Source organism: Alexandromys fortis, unplaced genomic scaffold (assembly GCF_014885135.2).
Source record: "Alexandromys fortis isolate MF-2015 unplaced genomic scaffold, M_Fortis_MF-2015_v1.1 scaffold_293, whole genome shotgun sequence".
NCBI lineage: Eukaryota > Metazoa > Chordata > Mammalia > Rodentia > Cricetidae > Alexandromys > Alexandromys fortis.
In genome coordinates this window covers 1,100,969-1,119,273 of record NW_026068177.1, presented here as the reverse complement: position 1 = coordinate 1,119,273, position 18,305 = coordinate 1,100,969, and positions in this window count along the sequence as shown.

The following is an 18,305-nucleotide window of genomic DNA, read 5'->3' as shown; positions in this document are numbered from 1 at the left end:
GTGTGNTGAGAGAGAGAGAGAGAGAGAGAGAGAGAGAGAGAGAGAGAGATTTTGTCCTTTCTTAAACATTGCAAACACCTCCATACAAAGGTGACAAGGAAGGAAGGAAGGAAGGAAGGAAGGAAGGAAGGAAGGAAGGAAGGAAGGAAGGAAGGAAGGAAAGGATCCAACCAATAAACTAATTTCAGATGCTAAATCCCAACACAGAAAGGAAAACATGAAAACACAAGCCCTCAAAACAGTTTCTCCAAAAACTATCAATTCCATCATAATGCCCTCCAATGACAGTGACTTAGAAGACTTTTCAAAGGATTTTAAAAAATAATTATAAGTGCATTCAAAGAAGACATTAATGTACTCCAAGAGAACAACAAGAAGCTGATATGAATAAGCCAGTGCAAGTTAGGGAAAGAGAACTCAGTCAGAGTCACTGAAGAAGGAAACTGACATAATGCTTGAAATGAAAACTCAGTCGGTCCAGTGGAAAGCAGCAACAGCAGGGCAGATAGGGTGAAGGGTTAGATGTCAAAGCTTAGAGACAATGTGCAGAAATTAGATCATTCTGTTGAGGTCAGTAAAACTTAAGAGACAATGGGAATGGAAACTGGGAAGGCTTTGGGACATCAGGGAAAAAAAACAAATCTAGAAAATGTAGGCATACAAGAAGAATTTCATGCTTCAGGCATAGACGGTATGAGTAAGAAAATCATGGAAGAAAATCTTCACATCTGGAGGCAGTCACAACCATTGAGCAACAAAATCATAGAAGATAATCTTCACATCTGGAAACTGTCATGACCATTGAGTAACAAAATCATAGAAGATAATCTTCATAGCTGGAGTCTGTCATGACCATTGAGCACCAAAATCATAGAAGAAAATCTTCACATATGGAGATGGTCACACCCATTGAGCTACAAGAGACAGACAGAACACCAGATAGACAGGGACTTCATATCATATACTCAAAAACACAGACACCTACAACAGAGGGCACTGAAAACTGCAGGAGAGAAGGGCCATGTCTTACATGGAAGCAGGCCAATCAGGATAGCATTTTTCAACAGAAAACTTTAAGGCTGGAAGACTTGGGAAGATTTATTTCAAGTTCTGAAAGGTCACATCTGCCACTCACTATGACACTCAGTAAACTATCATATTGAAGAGCAATAAAAACAGACTGAAAAGATTTATGGCCACTAAGCCAACTCTACAGAAGATAATAGAAGGAACACTTTGGACTGAAAAAAAAAAAAAGATTAAACACACCCAAGAGACCACAGGGAGGAAGTAAACAATATTGTTATTGTTAATAAAAAGGTTCTAGGAAAATGACCTGGACTAGAAGGTCACTCTTTGATGTCTGTATCCTAAAAGGAAAGGTCAGGAAATGCGAAGATAAAGAAGATTAAAAAAAAAAATCTGGGGTCAGGAGATGTTGCACTAACTATGTCTTATGCCAAAGAAGCTTTCTAAGAAGTACAGGATCTTATATACAGTCTTTCCTGACAGGGAAAATGTGATGAAGCCAACAAAAAAATTGTCATACAATGAGACAGAGTAATCAGCATTGTTACACAGGGAACACAGATGATCTCAAGGACATCAGAGACAGAGCACCTTGGGACTCTGACAACCGTAGCCCATGTGTTTTCTGGAGTTGGAAGTACCCAACTTTTACTTATATATGTTTATAATTTCAACATCTCTTGATGTTTCTTGGTCTCTATGGAGTGGTTCTGATTAGGTCAGGTTTGAAGTCTGTATGTCAGCTATTAGAATAGCCAGGCCTGCTGATTTCCTAGTTCTAATTGCTTGGAGCACCTTTCTTACAGCCTGTCAATCTAAGGTGCCCTCTGTTTTTGATAGTGCTGTGTTTCCTATAGACAGCATAGTTACAGGCCCTTTTTCATAATTCACTCGTGTCTGTTACTTTGGATTGGGGAATCTAGACCATTACATTGAGAGTTGTTATTGAAAGTTGTATACTAATTCTTGTCATTTTGCTGCTTTTATGTTGTTCTCTGTTGAGGGCTAGGTCAATCCAAAGCTTTCCCTGAGGCCTTGATGTATAGAGAAGAAACACAATTCCTTTTCTAAACCAGGAACACACTGGGCAGAGCAGTGATGACCCCAGAGCCAGGTCCTCACAGGGGAACAGTGGCTTTGAATACTGATAGTCAAACTCTTCACTGTAGATAGATTTTTTTTGAAGAGGGGAGGGCTGCCCGCTAACAAATAGTGACACAGAGACTTATTATTAATTATGAAAGTGTGACCTTAGCTTAGGTTTTTCCTAACTAGTTCTTATAACTTAAATCAACCTATATTTTATCTGTGGCTCAATACCTCATCTCTCCATATTGCGCATCCTGCTTCCTCCTCATTTGCTGGCCCTCCACTTTTCCTCTTCCCAGAGATCCTTCTCTGCCTGGAAGTCCCGCCTATTTCTCCTGCCTAGCTATTGGCCGTTTAGGTTTTTATTACACCAATCACATCAATACATCTTCACACAGTGTACAAATATCCCACAACACATAGCCACAGAAATGAACCCCAACACAGTAATGGTAGGTGGGTTCCAAACCCCATTCTCACTAGCGTAAAGAACATGTAGGAAAGAATTAGACATATCATAGTTAAGTAGCATCATAGACCAGACAGCACAGAACATTCTACCCAAACACTACAGATTATATATTCCTCTTAGCAGCGCATAGAACATACTTTAAACTAGACATCTTGACACAGAAATCAAGTCCCAACAAATACAGGGGAGTGGGATGATATAACTATCTGACCACAATAAAGTAGAGATAGAAATAAACAACGAAAGGATCCACAGAAAATACAAAAACCCAATGAAGTTTAACAATACAGCACTGAATAATGGGATGGACACGTGGGGATCTATTGAAGGAAAGGAAATGTTTAATTCCTAGGATTAATTGAGATGAAAAGAGAACACATCAGAACCTATGGGTTATGAATGATAAAGGAAAAACTAGGAAGGAATTTACAGCTCTAAATGTTCGCCTTAAAAAAATCCGATTCTAGGGCTAGAGAGGTGGCCCATAGGATGGAGTGTTTGCTGCTCTTCCAGAAGACCCTGCTGGGTGGCTCACAACTACACATTGCTCCAGCACCATGGAATTCAACATTCTCTTCTAGTCTTGCTGACACCTACACACACATTGCATACACAAACAGAGATGCACACGTGCATGCATGCATGCATGCACACGCACACACATACTTTTTTTTAAAGATTATGTAAAATATCAGGTGCCATGAGAATTTCACTCCACTGGTAGACATCATCTTCCCACTCTTGCTGAGGACCTGCATTGAGCCTGCTCACTCCTCAGGTTGCCGTCAACAACCAGAAGATGGACTCAGCATCAGTGACCATCAATTGAAAAATGGATGACGAAAATTGGAAGATTTACACAATGCAATTCTATTAGCACTAAAAAAAAGTGAAGCTGTGGGATTTGCAGGAAAATAAATGAAACTAAAAAATTTTATACTGAGTGAGGTAACACAGGCTCAAGATGACAAACACTGTGTGGTCTCTCCAATATATGAGTCCCAGATTTAAAGCTTTGAATTTCTGAAATTCCACAATGTGTCCCAAAGCCTGTTAGCTCATTTTCTACATGTCCTGTGTCCTCTGCATCTAGCTCTCGACTCCTGAGACTCTGCCTTTCTCCTTCCCAGCCTCCTCTTAGTCTGGCTCTCTTGACCAATCTCTTCCTGACCAGCTATCGGCCAGTCAGCTCTTTATTAACCAATGAGAGTAACACATATTTACAGTATACAAAGATTGCTCCACAGCAGCTGCCCACCGGTGCTAGGCACTAATACCCTGTAACTAAAGACAGCACACTTGGGTTGCAAGTCTTGGAGAAATCAACCTTGAACTGTCCAGGAAACTCTCTATTTTATGTCTAGCTTTCATAATGCCAGAAGGAGCTATACCAGGGAGAAAAGTCATTAATGGTCTCACCCAGTGCTGAACCCTATGCGCTACAACTCCAGCCTGCCAGGCAAAGTGTGCCCATTAGTGCCATTGTGGCATGACAGTTATGGGAGTAACCAGTCACTTTCTGATCACGCTTGAGGTCTGCTCCAGTGCTGTAAACCTGGACAAAAGACTAAGTCAAGGGAGCTCAAAGGCTTGGAGTCAGGAGCTGCTCCTGTTTTGCTAAGCGGTCATGTTGTTGTTCTGCCTTCTACACGGTTCTATTTATATTCATAGATTTGTGCTGCTCCGAACCTTCAGAGGACCTTCCTTTTTGTAGGGGTCAGTGGTTAGTGCAGAGATTAAAACCTGGTAAAGTGCTAAGAGTAAGTTCCTATCGGGTGTTCAGCCATAGATGGGTCACATGCATCCATCAGCCTCCTCATACACAAGGTTCAGAGAACATCGCAGAAGTGGAGCTGGAAAGGGCTGCAAAGCATATTAGAGCCAAAGATGGGAAAGAGAGTGTGGAATCCTATGTTCTGGACATGATATAGTCATTGCACACATGAACACACAGCAGCTGTAGCTACCTGTGCAAACACAGCCCAAGATGGATTCCATCAACATCCCAGCATGCATTAGGGAGGAGCTACTCGGGCCCCAGCCTTAGCTGACAGCTACAGGGAGCTGATGGCTGCTGGGGGAGATAGAGTCACCTTTTATGGGTGGGGATGGGTGCTGTCCATGCCCCAAGAGGGGATACCTGAGCACATTGGGGAACATTAAATTGAATTCAGTGAGTTATTAACTTTTTTTTTAAATATTTATTTATTTATTATGTATACAATATCCTGTCTGTATGCCTGAAGGCCAGAAGAGGGCGCCAGACCTCTTTACAGATGGTTGTGAGCCACCATGTGGTTGCTGGGATTGAACTCAGGACCTTTGGAAGAGCAGGCACCGCTCTTAACCACTGAGCCATCTCTCCAGCCCGAGTTATTAACTTTTTTAAACCACATGAAATTGAGAGGAAGATGTGCTGCGGTTCCCAGAGGGGAGGTAGTAGGAGGTAGAAAATATCAACACACACTACATAGATGTATACATTTTTCAAAGAATAAATTTAAATTATTATTTTAAGAATACTCATGTGGGGAATGGAGAGATGGTTCAGTGTGGCTAAGACCACACATTGTTCTTGCAAAGTATCCAAGTTCAGTTCCCAGGTGGCACACAACTGCTTGAAGCTTCAGCCTCAGGGAGCTGACAACACTGTCTCCTCCTTGGTTGGACACATGCACAGACGCACATAGGTGCTCATAAATAAATAATAAAAGTTTAAAGGAAACTAAATAGTAAAAGTTATGTGAGTTAAAATACATATTCAAGTTAGAACAGCAAGACTGAAACCCTGAGGCCCAACTAAAAAGAAAGACAGATGTCTAAAAACCTGAAAAACTAGGAGGGGGAATTGCTGGTCTGGGCAGGATGGACTCCAGGTGCCTCCCTGGAAGACTTTACAATTAATTAATATTTTTAAGTATTGGATTTATTTATTTTATGTGCATGAGTGATTGCCTGCGTGTATTTACAAGCAAATGTGCATACCTAGTATCTACAGCAATCACAAGGCCACTTCTATTTGATCAAGCAGTCACTTTGCTCCCCCGGAACTAGAGCTACGGATGGTTGCAAGCTGCCTTGTAGGTGCTGGCAACAGAACCCCAGACCTCCACAAGAGAGCAAGTGTTCTTAGCCACTGCTCCATCTCTCCAGCCCCTATTTTCTTTTCACTTTTAGCCCAACACATGAAAAAATCAGTCCACCTTTTCTATGAATACTAGCTATCCTCCTAAAAATCTACTACAAAATAATTTAATTGGAATGAGCCAAATGTCCCCCAAAGACCTTTGAAATGTTTCAGGGATAAATCTTACTGCCTTTCTATTAGTGCTACATTCACTGGATACTTGTTGATCTAGACACCGTCGAGTATTGTCGTCCAACACTGTCTCTGTTTGTTGACAGTATCACATCTTCCACCCAAGCTGTGTCTCTGCCTTTTGGTCCATGTCTTGACTTCACTCTGGCACATCTTTTATGATCAGGTATCAATAGACATGGTGATAACTGTGCTGCAATACAGCAAGGTAAAGATAGCAAAGTTCCTACATATGAACTATTTAAGAGCCAAATGTAGTATAAAGTATGTTAATTTTTTGTGTGCTGTTGATGCTTGTTAAGAGCAAACTCTGGGAGAAAGGTAGGCTCCCTTGTCTCAGACTGGAATGTGTTTATCTCAAGTGTTCGCTGAGTCTCCTTGTCCTGCAATAGGCTGACACCCAACATTGTGACAAGGACAACGGACATCGGTGAACAATCCAAGAATATTTAAGATCCTGAGCCCTTTAGATCACTTCAAATGAGGTTACTATTTGTTCATCCTGTGGAATTAATAAAAAAAATTGCCTATGATTTGGGGGAGAGAATAAGTGAACAGATGACTCAGTGATTAAGAACACTGGTTGTTCTTCCAGATGACTAGGGTTCAAGTCCCAGCATCCACAGTGTGGCTCATAGCCATCTTTAACTACAGTTTCAGGGGATCTGATGCCCTTTTCTGACCTCTGTGAGCATTGCTGACATGTTGAACATATGCAGATAAAACATGGAAACATGGAGACTCTACCTGAGAGGAAATCACTCTTTACTGGGACTCTGGTTGGACTTATTTAGTTGGGCTCACTCCTCCAGTTGTTTCTGAGGGATGTTCTGATGTTGTGTTATATTTATTTGCACTTTGTTGTTTGTTCTTTGACTTTTGTTTGCTACAGATGTAATAAACTTCAACCCAAAGCTACTGTCAATCATTCTCTGAGTAGAATCCCTTACCCATGCCCATCCTCACTAAGGATTGCTTAAAAACTCCCACACCAGGAGGGGTTCCCAAGCCCCTGCCCCTTTAGCTGAAGAGTTATTAGAAGTTGTTGACTGCTGGGGAAGGGAGAGTCATTTTCCTTTAGCAATATGGCCACTGGTAGGTTCTCCACACCCTAGAGGATGATTCCACATCCTTGTGCATTTGGACAGCGCTAAAGGACTCGGTGAACTAAATGAATAAATTAATAAATATTGTAAAAGGAATATTTGATGCTGGAAGGGAGAAGTAAAGGAGCTACTGGGGCAGTTGAAAGAGAAGTGAGGGGTAGATGTGATCAAGACACATTGCATACGTTCATAAAATTTTCAAAGAATGAATGATTTTTTTTTCTCAAGACAGGGTTTCTCTGTATAGCTTTGTCCATTCTGGAACTCACTCTGTAGATCAGGTTGGTCTCAAACTAAAATATTTCCCTGCCTCTGTTTCCTGAGTATTGGGATTAAAGGCATGCATCACCACCACCCAGTAAAAATAATTTTTAAATGCCCAATGTAGGAAAGTAAGAAGTACGTAGAGAGGTGATCCAATACTCATTATTATGTACGCGTTCTCATCCCAGGAAAATCTAAAATATTGAATATATTTCTATCTATAACACCAGTCTTCAACATTCCAACTTGATCTAAAAATCAAAGTTCTGATACTTGTCATGAAACCCATCTATATTAGTCAATCATGACTAGCTGTTGAAGGTAGAGACTGCTTGTTCATTCTCCCAGCTGCCCAGACCCAAAATATTCACACAGAAACTATATTAATTAAATCACTACTTTACCTATCAAGCTAGTGCCTATTTCTAGCTAGCTCTTATATCTTAAATTACCCCATTTCTATTAATCTGTGTATCACCACAAGGTCATAGCCTAATGGCAAGGTTCCGGTGGCCTCTGGTGGTCATCTTTCTCCACGGCTACATGGCATCTCTGACTCCACCTTCTTTCTCCCAACATTCAGTTTAGTTTTCCCTGCCTAGCTCTGTTCTGCCCTGTCATAGGCCCAAGAAGCTTCTTTATCCATTAGCCAATAAAAGCAACACATATACAGAAGGGAATTCCATATCACCTCCCCTTTTCTGTCTAAATAAATAGGAAGGTTTTAACTTTAATATAGTAAAATTACATGTAATAAAATAGGTATTAAGCAAGAATTACAGTTACAATATTTATATCTATTTTATCTTTTATCATAACTAAGGAAAACTATAATTATAACCATCTATTTTTCAACTCTATCAAAGACTCCAGAAAGATATAATATTACTTAACAAGAAGTGCATTGTAAGCAACTTCCAAAACTCTAGAATTGACAGAGACATCTCATCTTCTGGACAGTTACCAAAAGTTCTTCTGTAACATTGGGGCATCCAATCTTCAGCCTACAGGCCCAAAAGTCTGGCAGACTTTTCTGTGAAGCAGCAAATTTTAAAGACAGTTTCGTCTATATTGGTATCTTGTCAGTAACTTTCTTCTGTGTCCTGCAAAATGTTTGAGAGACCCTTTAATGAAGCAGGAACCCTGAAGGACTGTCTCACCTTCTCTTTAGACAACTTCAGCAGTCATTTTTCTTGTAGGTCCTGCATGTTCAGTTCATACAGCATACCATCAAGCAGTCCAGGCAAGAGCAATTTCTTGCCCAAATGCCTAACAAACTCCATAAGGAGCTTCTTTAATGCCCATCATCCTCTTCAAGTAGATTAGTGCTGCCAGGAGCAGATGTGTCTCATTGTCATGAAAAGTCCTAAGTTTTTAAAACATTTTAAATTCCATATTTTGTTAGTCTTTAAAAATTTTGAAGAATATCTATCCATCTGAAATACATCTCTGTACATCTATAAAACCTAACTAACTGCAAGCTTGACTGCAATTATAGATGACTATCTATTAACCTGTATTTCTTAATTATACATCACAATTTTAAATGAGCTGAAAAAACACAGTACCATAATCAAGAGCAGAAATATACATACAACAAAATTGACCTTTAATTTGTATCAATAAACCAAAGTCCATACCAATGTAAAATATTCATCTCTATATATCATATCCCCCTTTAAATGTAAACAAATATTTACAAGCATTGTTTAGGGAATTTGGTTGTTGATCTCTAGACTACTTCTTGCTGATTGGGGACACTGTTAATCATATCTTTCATAGGAAATGCTATATGATAAGCCCATCTCAGCCAGGAGTCCTGAAGCTGTCATAGATGTTGGACCATCTGGACCATTGCTTTAGGGAGTCTTGTTTGATTAAACAACATTAGCCTGGAAGGAATCCACAGGTTCTCATCTTCTGTAGAAATAAAAGCAGAGGCTCTTTTCCAAAGCAGCATATCCTTAGACCAAAATTTTGAAGTCAAGATACTTTTAAAGTATATATGTTGATTTAGCTTAGCAGCCCATACAATGAAATGTCTCTCTGTACTTAGCTCATTCACAGTCAAAAAATTCAAAGAAAACACAATAATATACACATTCCAGACTCTCTGTATGTATTCCATCTTTATGTGGCTTATTTTTCTTTAATCTATGACTATCTGTACTCTGTCTCTTTAAAGACTTTATTTTTAAAAACCATGTACCTTCTTTCTCCCGACATTCAGTTTAGCTTTCCCACCTAGGTCTGTTCTGCCCTGTGATAGGCGCAAGCAGTTTCTTTATTCATTAACCAATAAAAGCAACACATATACAGAAGGGAATCCCTTATCAAACCATCAATCATCAATGTGTTAAATACCAGAGTTTATCTCCTAACTAGTACATTTAAAGTCCTCAATACTTTGTCTCCCAATTTGTGGCCTTCTACTAGAGCCTGTGTGCCTGTGGAGCAACCCTTCCAAGTTGTGCAATGTAGTCACAGTGTGTATTAGGAGATGAAACTGGGAGGTGTGGTGAAGCAATTACATGTTTAGGACCAAAGGCCATCCCTCCATCCCAGGGAATATAAAGGCAAACATTTCGGTCATCAGTGTCTTCCTGTCACCCTCACTGCCACCACAGTGTAGTCAGGGCTTCTTTCGGTGCCTATGTGGGCCCACCCAAGAGTCATGATCTTTGATATCTATTTGGACACAGAAGGAGTACTGAGGAATGATGCCTCCAGGATCCTCTTTGCCTTCAATTGTCAATTAGATGCAGTTGGACACTAAGAAACCATACAGCTCCCTTACAAAGGTACCACTGGGCAGGAATGTGGATGAAATGAGTTGGGTGTGGGAGTCTGCCTGTTTTATCTGAGGATTTGTATGAGAGAATTGATCGGGATGGAACTGCCAAGGCTATGGTGAGGACAACAGCATGTGGGAATGTGACCAGGTACACGATGGCCTTGGATTCCAGAGCATTGGTACACAATGGCTTTGGATTCCAGAAAATTGACTGACTCTTGGCTGACCTGTATGATAACAGTTGTGCAGAACACTGAGTCCTTTGATCTCCTACATGCCAGCTCATTTCTTCCTTGCCTCACTTCTTGTCTCTGGCCTGTTTTAGGTGTGTGTGTGTGTGTGTGTGTGTGTGTGTGTGTGTATGCCTGCTTTCTCCTGATCTTTCCATATTAGAGTACATGTTGTCTCCCATTGTATGTCTTCTTCTTTACAAATTAATTTATCTTATGTGCTTTTATCTATGTTCTGTTTGCACATACATCTGCACCTCAGAAGAGGGCATTAGATCTCATAGACAGCTGTGCGCTACCATACAGGTGCTGGGAATTGAACTCAGGACCTCTGTAAGAGCAGCCAGTGCTCTTAACTATCGAGCCATCTCTCCAGCCCTGTATGTCTTTTCATTTTGGTGCCTAGCCATCTTTCAGAAACCCTTGAAATTCCACTACAGGAACCCAGATTCCCTAACTTTGGTGGTTTTTCTTTATGTCATCTGATTCTGTGCTTTCCTTATGCTTTTTCTTTTTGCTCCTCTCTCCTTTTTTTCTGTGCTGTCTTCTTTTTATTCCAATTTGACATAAGCTAGAGTAATCTGGGAAGAATGAAATCTCAACTGAGATATTTCCTCCATCAGACTGGATTATAAGCAAATCTGTGGGTCATTTTCTTGATTGATGATTAACAACCCATATGGGCAGTGCCAACTACAGACAGGTAGTTCTGAACTGTATCCAAAAACAGACTGAGCAAGCAAGCTGTGAGTGGCAAGCCAGTGAGCAGTGCTTCTCCCTTCTCCATCGTCTCTGCCTCCAGGTTCCTGCCCAGATCTTACTTGAAAATAAATTTTTGAAGTGACATATAAGCCAAATAATCCCTTTCATTCTCAAATTAGTTTTGGTATTTTACCACAGCAATTGGAACCCAACTAAAACATCTTCATCTCTCAAAATTTTCCCATGATGTCTTCCTCAATATCCCCATGACTCTATTGAACCAAGCTGACTGTCCTTTACTGACTGGGTGTCTCATTCTGAAGATTTCTGAAAGTGGCTCAGAGTTTGCATGTCTACCCCTCTCTAGGTCTAGCCTGAATCTATCTTTCTCTCATCCCTGTAAAAGGAAGTATCTATCCTGCCTAGTCCCGCTGCCATTCAGTCCCAAAGAAACACACAAAGACTGATATTAACTATAAACTGTTTGGCCTATTAGTTTAGGTTTATTATTAACTAGATCTTACAACTTGTATTAATCCATAACTCTTACCTATGTTTAGCTGCATGGCTTGGTACCTTTTCTCAGTTGGGCATTCTCATTTTGCTTCTTCTGTGACTGCATCTCTGCCTTCCCTCTTTCCAGAATTCTTCTAGTCTGGTTGCCCCACCTATACTTACTAATTGGCTACTACCCAGTCAGTATTTATTAAACCAATATGAGTAGCAAAACTTTACAGTGTACAGGAGCATTCTCTCACAGCATATCCTTTTTTATTATTCAAAGCAAGAACCCTGAATCTAATTTGTTTGTTTAGCTTTTTTCCTGACCATTATCCATAACAACTGGTAACCAACCCTCTAAACAAAGACAAACATCCATAATCCATTTTTTGAAATGCTGCCTTAGTTTTTTAAGATATTTGCTGATTGGGGGCACTGGTAATCTTTGAGGGACCCTGAAAAAAACTAGGATTATGGTCAAGTCCTGATTGAAATATTCTGTGAGACTGGATCATCTCAGCCAGCAGTCTTGAAGCTGTACTTCAAGAATGGAAGTACATTCTTGATGAATAACTCAGAAAGATCTACAACAGAGGTGCTCTGAAACATTGGATCATCTGGGCCATTGGTTTTCATTAGAGATTTTTCAGGGGGTCTTACTTGATCAAACCTATTTTTAATTCATTCAAATGAGTCCAAAGCCTCTTGTTTCCTATGGGAACAAAAGTAAAATCTTTTGTCTAAAGTAACATATCTTTTGACTTAAATTTTAAAGTCAAGGCATCTTTAAAATATATAGATTGGATCAATCCAGCAACATTTATAATCAAATGCCTTTTAGCAGCTCTTGCTCCTTCCTCAGTAGTCAAACAACTCAAAGACAACACAATAACATACAGCATTCAGATTCTCTGTGTCACATCTTTATGTGACTTTTTTCTCTATTTCTTTTATTTTTATTTTTAATTTTTGGGTTTTTGAGACATGGTTTCTCTGTATATCTTTGACTGCCCTGGATCTCACTCTGTAGATTAGGTTGGCCTCAAACTCACAGAGATCCCCCTGCCTCTGCCTCCCAAGTACTGGGATTAAAGGCGTGCGCCACCATACCCAGCTACTCTATTTCTTTTTTGAAGGACTTTCTCTGTATCCTTCTTTTCTTTCTTAAGACTATGTATATTTTTAAATACACTGTAAACCCTTCTGTCTGACTCTGTCTTTACTGTATATCTCTACTTTTTTCTAACTGCATGAGTCTTTATTCTGCTTAATGGAATGACTAGGATTAAAGCTGTGACTTTGGCAGTTGGCTCCACACCATTCCTTAGCTTTCTAAAAGTCTAGCTTCATGGGTGGAGGTACTGGCAGGAGCCACGTTTATTGTCACAACTGTGTGGAATTTCTAGGTCCATGCCACCACCAAGAAGCAAGCTGATGGCTGCTCATAAGTACCATTTAAGTGTTTGGTGGCAGAGCCTATTAAAAGAGCTGCAAGGTTATTGCTGCTAACACTGAGTCAGGAAGCCTCTTTTAAAGGAGTCCTGCCTCTGCTTGCCTCTAGCAAACAGAGCCTACTGGAATAAAGATGGTTACCAAGAAGCTGCACTTGATTCTATTCTTGTCTGTCTAGAATCCTTTTTTTTTTAAAGCATTTTCAGGCTTTATGTGGAAAACCTTGCCAAATATTGGGTGCCATATGTCCCACCTGGTACCACAACCATTCAGTTCCAAAGAAACGCACAGAGACTTATATTAATTATAAGCTATTTGGCCTATTAGCTCAGGCTTATTCTCTTATAACTTAAATTAACCCATAATTCTTATCTATGTTTAGTCACATGGCTTGGTACCCTTTCTCAGTAAGACATTCTCATCTTGCTTCCTCTGCACCTGGCTGGTCACTGCATCTCTGATGACTTTCCTCTTCCCAGAATTCTCTTAGTCTGGTAACCCTACCTATACTTATGAGAGAGCTGGGGAGGGGCAAGCAGTCCAGAGCCAAGACAGGCTTTCCTAGTAGCCTGACAGAGACCAGGCCTTAGTGTCAGTTTACTAAAATGGGACAGAGTTAAACAGACAGTCCTCAGAAAAAAAAAACCCACAACTCAGGTACAACCAATCATCAGTCGCCCTACAGACTTTCACTAGCTCAGCAGGCACCCTATGGCCCCTTCTATTGGTTTAGCAGCCCTTCAAAGACCCTTTGTGGACTCAACATGTGCCCCCAGTCTCTTGATAAAGATAGCTTTCCCTACCCTGTTGCTGGAAGGTACTTAACCATTAGAACCTCCCACCAATCAGTCCCTAAACTAATCTTTTCCATACCATCAGTCCCAGATTAATTCCTACTCCCTGGAATTCCCCTAACTCTGCTTAAAAGGAGACGGCAACCTTCTTGGAGGAGATGCCATGTGCAACTCCCAACGTTGAAATTAATAAAGCGTTCTTGTTACTGTATATGTGGCTATTGGTCTTTCATTGGGGGCTTCTCTCAGACCCTAACACTTCCTGCCTGGATACTGGTCAACCAGCACTTTATTAAACCAATACAAATGACAAATCTTTACAGTGTACAAGATTGTACAAGGTCATTATCCCACAACACATTATTTCTCTCTTAGTAGGAACCATGAGTATCCTCAGAGGTGGTCTGTGGCCCATCCCAGCCTCTCTCATTTCTCTCCCCACTCCTATGCTCAAGTCAACAGAGCATGCAGCCCCTTAAAACCAGGACACAATCTTGAAAACTGAAAAGTTACACCTGAACTGTCAGTTGTCCCAGGTGAAGTCTCCAAGGGCTATCAGATACCTCCACAGATGTCTCTAACACAGTCTTTTGCAGGCAATACACAAGACTTTTCATTTAGCCCTCTCACCTGAATGCAAAATTCTGGGTCTTAAAGTGGATCCATGGAAAGATTCAATAGCCCCACAAAGATGATAAATTGACATGACCTGAAAATCTCCCTCCCTGCAGTTTTACCACAACATGGAGTTTTGTAGGAAAAACCTAATGATGGTGGAACCAGCCTGATTGGTAGTCATAGCAACCATCACCAAAGGCTTGTACTATCCCTTCCTGTCACTCACAAGAAAATCATCTTAGCCATTGCCACCATCCTGACATCCTCACTTGTCACCATGCTGGACGTGGACTGCTCCTGGTAAGTGTACAGTCCTGCCAGAGTATCATAGCCTTGATTCCTGTCTGGCAGCAACAGTGTAGAGAGAGGCTACCTTCAGGACCCAACCCTTTGCCTAGGATGAAGCCAAGTGGTTGTGATGAATGACCATGTTCATGGGTTCTTGAATTGCTTTTCAAGTATTTTGTGAGCTTTTCACACCTGTTTTTATTTGGACAATTGGTCTACAGTTTCCTTCTTATTGTGTCTTTGTCCAAGTTTAGTATTGAGGTAATACTGGCTTTGTAGGACAATTTGGTAGCATTTGTTCTCCCTCCAGCTTATGAGACAGTTTGAGAAGTATTGTAGTCAAGACTTCATCCAATGCTTGGTATAACTCAACAATGAGTCATCTGGTCCCAGTGGTTTTTGTTTTCTTCATGAGAAGACTTGTTTATTCTTTTAAAGTATATTAATTTATTCTTTGACAATTTCATATAAGTATACACTGTATTTATAATATCTACTACCCACCTAACTCCAGCTATGACTGGCTATGAGTAGAAGTTAATAGAGACAAGCTCACAATCAACCAAAGTGTAGAAAATAGTGTCTATGGAGTGCTTGGTCCTAAGTGGTACTTCATCTTTAACAATCAAACTTGTAGTCATGTTAGGTATGTTCCCAAGGTCATACAGAGATTATCAATGACCTACAAAATATGGATTTGAAATGTTTTAATAACATAAGGTTTTTCATGACAGTGAGACATGTTTGCTACTAGTAGCACCAATATACTTCAAAAGAGGATGATGTGCATCAAAGAACCTCCATATGGAGCTTGCTTTTATTGTGGCAAAGGTAGCCAGTGGGCAGCCTGCCTTTACCTCAATGGTTGACAGTATGTTATCTAAACTGGACAAGCAGAACACAGAAGAAAGCAATTGCCAAATTTTGACAAGACAAGGTAGGACAGTTCTTCAAACTTCTACTTTACAGAAAAGTCTGCCAGATAATCTAAGCATGTAGGCCAAGAATGGAATGCCCCAGAAGTTCAAAGGAAACTTGGGTGACTTCCAAGGCAGCCAGATGTTTCTGTAATTTCTCTAGGTTTAGAACTTGATTGTTCTGAACTTCCTGTTTACTCAGGTAATGTTACATCCTCCTTGAGTCTCTGATAGAGTTAAAGATGAGATAGTTAGATTTACATCCTTTTTGTTATCAAATTCAGAAAAAAACTTATAAGAGAGGTATAAAGTGTATAAGGTTCAGAGATATAAAAGCTTAAATTGCTTATCTAAAAAAATGTTTTGAGGTCCCAAGAGATAGTTTTGCATTGGTAATAAAAGTTATGTTAAAAATTGGTTTAGATATAAAACTGTGAACTCATCAAGGCAAGATAGGTAATAAAGTAATTTCTCCAAATTTGCCAAATACAAATGGACTGGATATTGTAAAAGTAATTCTTACTTGATAATTGTTCTTGTTGTATATAGTTTTACTATGCTAAAGTTAAGAATTACTTGATAATTATTATTATTGTATATAGTTTTACTGTTAGAGTTAAAACCCTTTCCTTTATATTTAGACAAAAAGGGGGAAATGTTTTGGAATATTTGATTACACTGTGTAAAGATATATCACTGTGGTTGATTTAATAAAAAACTAAATGGCTAATAGCTAGACAGGAGGTTTATTAGGACTTTTGGACAGAGAGAGCTCTGGAAAGAAGAAAAGCAGGGTTGCCATCCAGACACAGAAAAAACAGACATGCAGGAGGAGAGGTAAAAGCCACAAGCAATGTGGTGGAACATAGATTAACAGAAATGCATTAATTTACATAAGAGCTAATTAGAAACAAGCCTTAGCTAAAGCTGTGCTTTCATGGTCGATAAAAAGTCTCCATGTCATTATTTTGGAGCTGGCTGGTGGGACAGAAAAATTTATTACAGCTTTCTTCCTGCAAGTTACAGCCTGGTCTCTAGGGTTGGGGTCAGTCTTCCTATCCACAGTGAGCATTTCTGTGGTTGTTGATCTGAGGGCTTGTGGAAGGCTTTTCTGCCTCAGCTGACCTTTTCTGCACCATCCTGATTCCAGTCTCTGCTCCAGGCTTCATTTCCCACAAGCCTCTGTGACTTGATCAGGCAACGGTGGAGGAGAGTGAGTCATCTTCTAGGATGACTAGCTCCTGGTCTCAGGGTCAAGTTCCCACCACAGAGTTCTGTTTGCTCTACACACTCTGCACACATGTTGCACCACACCATCCTCTGACTGCATTTCTTCAGCACATCTCTCCCCAGAGTTTGCAGTGCTCACCTACAAAAGCACTTCCCCAAGGGCACAGTTCACCCCACCTGGCATAAATGGTGTGGTTTATTTGGAAATAGTGGCTTAACTATATTTTGTAGCTAAATTACCTCTGATAGATATATTGCCCACTGTTTCATATCATATTTTTTAATGCTATTGCACTGATATATGTAATTCTCTAACCCACCATGTTAACTGGAAGTCTCTATATTTCCTTTTTCCTTTTATCCTCATATTTTCTCTTTTTTCTTTCTATTATTTTAGCTGTATTTTTACATTCTTTTGTTTATAATTTTTTTACTCTATCTGGTTTTTTATTCACTCTCTTTTATCTAGTTTTATTTGTGCATTTTTCATTGCTGAACAATCAGATGTTTTTATCTCTTACTTACTCTCTCCTCTCCCACCTCTCCCATTATCTGAACTCTTTCTTTTCTTTTACTTAATCTTTCTACTCTTTTTGCTTTCCATTGTCAGCCTAGAAAAAGAACTTTAGGCAACTAAGAAATGCTGAGAGGAATAGAAATAGTCTTCACAGGGAAGAGTCCACAAACTGATTGTCCAACACCAAATTATGAGCCCTGAATTCACAGACATAAAAGTAACATTATATGAACTAAGCAGGTTGAATTTATATATTTAGAAATATACCCATATTTCTTAAGAATAAACACACACATCAACAACTAAAATAATGGAATCCATAAAATATGAGAAAGAGCAATTGTTGTACATGGGAAGGGTGGGGAAAGGAAAGGGAAGAGAAAAAATGATCTAATTATATTTTAATTTCAAAAATAAAAATTAATAAAAGAGTACATAGGTATAGAGCTGTAGATCTAGGAGAAGGCAGAGTGAATATGATTAAGTGTATTATACAAAATTAATAGAAAGAATATTGTCTTAGTTAGGGTTTCCACTACTGTGATAAAACACCATGGCCAAAAGCAACCTGGGGAGGAAAGAGTTTAGTTATCTTATGCTTCCATATCACAGTTCATCATCAAAGGAAGTCAAGGGCAGGAGCCTATGCAGAGGCCATGGAGGGTGCTGTTTATTAGCTTGCTCCTCGTGGCTTACCCAGCCTGCTTTCTTATAGAACCCAGGACCACCAGCGGAGGGATAACACTACCTACAAAGGACTGGGCCCTCCCCCGTCTATCACTAATTAAGAAAACACCCTACAGGCTTGCCCACAGCCTGATATTATGGAGAAATTTCCTCAACTAAGGCTCCTTCTCCTCTGATGACTCTTGTTGATGTCAAATTAACATAAAACTAGCCAGTACAAGTATCACATACTGCAAAGGAAAGTAAAGTACATATACAAAATGAAATTACATGCTGATGTGGGAGTCCCCTCTGTA